This window comes from Carlito syrichta, unplaced genomic scaffold (assembly GCF_000164805.1).
Source record: "Carlito syrichta isolate Samal-C Ts95f unplaced genomic scaffold, Tarsius_syrichta-2.0.1 Scaffold288324, whole genome shotgun sequence".
Taxonomy (NCBI): Eukaryota; Metazoa; Chordata; class Mammalia; order Primates; family Tarsiidae; genus Carlito; species Carlito syrichta.
Window position 1 is genome coordinate 23,310 of NW_007232420.1, and position 3,183 is coordinate 26,492.

Here is a 3,183-nt window from a genome sequence, read left to right on the forward strand (position 1 = left end):
GCGGCCACTGCACTCCAGTCTGGGCGACACAGTGAGATTCCAACTCAAAAAAAAAAAAGATAGAATTGGCCAGCCGAGGCAACATAGCGAGACCCTGTCTCCACCAAAAAAAATTAAAAATTAGCAAGGTGTGAGTGCCTGCCTGCAATCCCAGCTACTAGGGAAGCTGAAGCCAAAGGAGCACCAGAAGTCAGGAGGTCGAGGCTGCAGAGGGCCATTGATCATGCCATTGACAGACAGAGAGACTCTGACTCAAAAAAAAAAAAAAAAAACAACCCAGAATTGGGAGCATTGGTAAATATGAATAGGGTCTATAGATTAGATAAGAATATAGCCATATTAAATTTGTTTAATTTGTTAACTAAACCTCTGGTCCTATAAGAGAATGTTTTTCTTTATAACAGATTTATGCCCAAATAATCATATCTATAGCATACTCACAAATGTTTCACCAAAAGCAAATAATATGTATTAGAAAAAAGAGAGATATAGCAAATATGGAGCAAATTAGCAAAAACTGGTGAATTCCAATGAAGGGTATATAGGAATTTACTGTACCACCCCAGTACATTTTCTTGTAGGTTTGAAATTTTTCCAAAATAAAGAATTAAATAGCCAGGTGCGGTGGTTCACACCTATAATTCCAGCACTTTGGGAGGCAGAGGTGAGATGACTGCCTGAACCCACGGGTTTGAGCCTCGGCAACATGGCGAGACCTCATCTCTACAATAAATCCAAAGGAAAAAAATTAGCTGGGCGTGGTGGCACATATAGTACCAGCTACTTGAAAAGCTGAAATGGAAGGATCGCCTGAGCCCAGCAGATTGAGGCTGTGGTGGCCGGGAGCAAGCCACTGTACTCCAGCTAAGGCGACAGAGTAAGACTCTGGTTGAAAAAAAAAAAAAAAAGAGGCCAGGTGCGGTGGCTCAGCCTGTAATCCCAGCACTTTGGAAGGTCAAAGTGAGAGGATTGCTGGAGCCCACAGGTGTCAAGACCAGCCTGGGCAACTTGGTGAGAACTCGATTCTACAATAAATCACAAAAACTAGCCAGGTGTGGTGACATGTGACTGTAGTTCTGGCTACTTAGAAGGCTGAGGCGGAAAGATCGCCTAAGTCCAGCAGGTCGAGGCTGTGGTGGCCGGGAGCGTGCTATTGCACTCCAGACTGGGTGACAGAGTGAGACTCCTACTCAAAAAAAAAAAAAATTAATTAAATTAAATAAATCACAAAATTAGCTAGGTGTGGCACATGCCTGTGGTTCCAGCTTCTTGGAAGACAGAGGCAGAAAGATCATCTGAGCCCAGCAGGTCGAGGCTGCAGGGGCCAGGAGCATGCCACTGCCCTCCAGACTGGCAACAAAGAGTGAGACTCCAACTCAAATAAGTAAATAAATAAAATGTTTTAAAAAGAGTTAAAGGCCGGGTGCGGTGGCTCAAGCCTGTCATCCCAGCACTTTGGGAGCCGAGGCAAGTGGACTGCCTGAACCCGCGGGTTTGAGACCAGCCCGGGCAACGTGGCCGAGAACTCGTCTTACAATAAACCAAAAATTAGATGGGCATGATAGCACACGCCTGTTGTTCCAGCTACTTGGAAGGCTGAGGCGGGAGAATTGCCTGAGCCCAGGAGGTTGAGGCTGCGGTGGCCGGGAGCGTGCCACTGCACTCCAGCCTGGGTGACAGAGTGAGACTCCGACTCAAAAAAAGACAACAGAGTTAAATAAGTATATTTGTCTATCTAAGAAAAGGTGAGATCTGTAAGATACAAATGACTTGGGTTTGAATGCCCGTTCTTCTAGTTACTATGTGAGTTTGGACAACTCGAAAAACTTTTTGATCCTCAGTTCCCTCATCTGTGCACTAACAAAAATTGCCTCAACGTTTCCTACTGAAGATTAAATGAAATAATACCTATATAGCACTAAGCATAATGTTGAAAATGTGTAAAATGCGCAAAGAATGATAATTGCTATTATTATTATTATTATTATTATTACGGTTTTAATCATCGAAACTGGACCCTCTGAAGACACCAGTGTGGTAAGAGTCATTGATCCTTTTCTCATAGCCAAAGGACACCTCTCTGTATCCTCTTCTCCTTATCTGAAACTTGTATAGAAATTTTCTGATTTATTTTTACTCCACAAATGTATGAATAATTGAGCAGAAATTGGACATCACTGGAATTGTGCTGATCCTTACCACTTTCACATCCGAGTCGGCATTTATTAGACATTTACTATGTGACATGTTCCATTCTTTTCTTTTGTTGTTTTCTGAGACAGATTCTCACAGTCGCCCAGGCTAGAGTACATAATCATGCTCCTGGCCACCACAGCCTCAACCTGCTGGGCTCAGGCGATCCTTCCGCCTCAGCCTTCTGAGTAGCTGAAACTACAGGCACATGCCACCACACCTGGCTAATTTTTTCTCATTTATCGTAGAGACGAGGTCTCACCAAGTTGTCCAGGCTGGTCTCGAATCCCCGAACTCAGGCAATCCTCTCATCTTGGCCTCCCAAAGTGCTAGGATTACAGGCTTGAGCCGCCGTGCCTGGCCAGACATGCTCCATTCTTAGTTCTTCCCATGTGTTATCCACTGTCTCCCCTAAGAATCCTCTAAGCTGGCTGGGTGCGGTGGCTCAGCCAATAATCCCAGCTACTTTGGGAGGCCGAGGAGAGAGGATTGCCTGAGTTCAGGGGTTCGAGACCAGTCCAGGCAACTTGGTGAGACCTCATCTCTAAGATAAATCACAAAAACTAGTTGGGCGTGGTGGCATGTGCCTGTAATTCCAATTACTTGGAAGGCTGAGGCGGAAGGATCGCCTGAGCTCAGCAGGTCGAGGCCGCAGTGGCCGTGAGCGTGCCACTGCACTCCAGCCTTGGCAACAACAGTGAGATTACAGCTCAAAAAAAAAAAGAATCAAAAAAGTTAAACCAATGAATAAAATTTTCATTAAAAAATTTCCAGGTAAATCTAATACTATATCAGTACGAAACACTGTGATTACTACCAGCATTTAATAGCACAGAAAAATTCTTAGGTGATAATGTTAAATGAAAAAAGCGCCGGGCTCGGTGGCTCAGCCTGTAATCCCGCGCCTTTGGGATTGCCCGAGCCCGCAGGTTCGAGACCCGCCTGGGCAACTTGGCGAGACCTCATCTCTACAATAAATAAAAAATGAGC

The 3,183-nt window shown here is 44.8% G+C and overlaps 1 protein-coding gene across 1 annotated transcript in view; it reads right to left on the reverse strand.

The window, feature by feature from the left end:
- The window catches only part of RRAGD (Ras related GTP binding D), a 23,701-nt gene that overhangs the window by 5,874 nt on the left and 14,644 nt on the right, over positions 1-3,183 (reverse strand). The window lies entirely within an intron of this gene.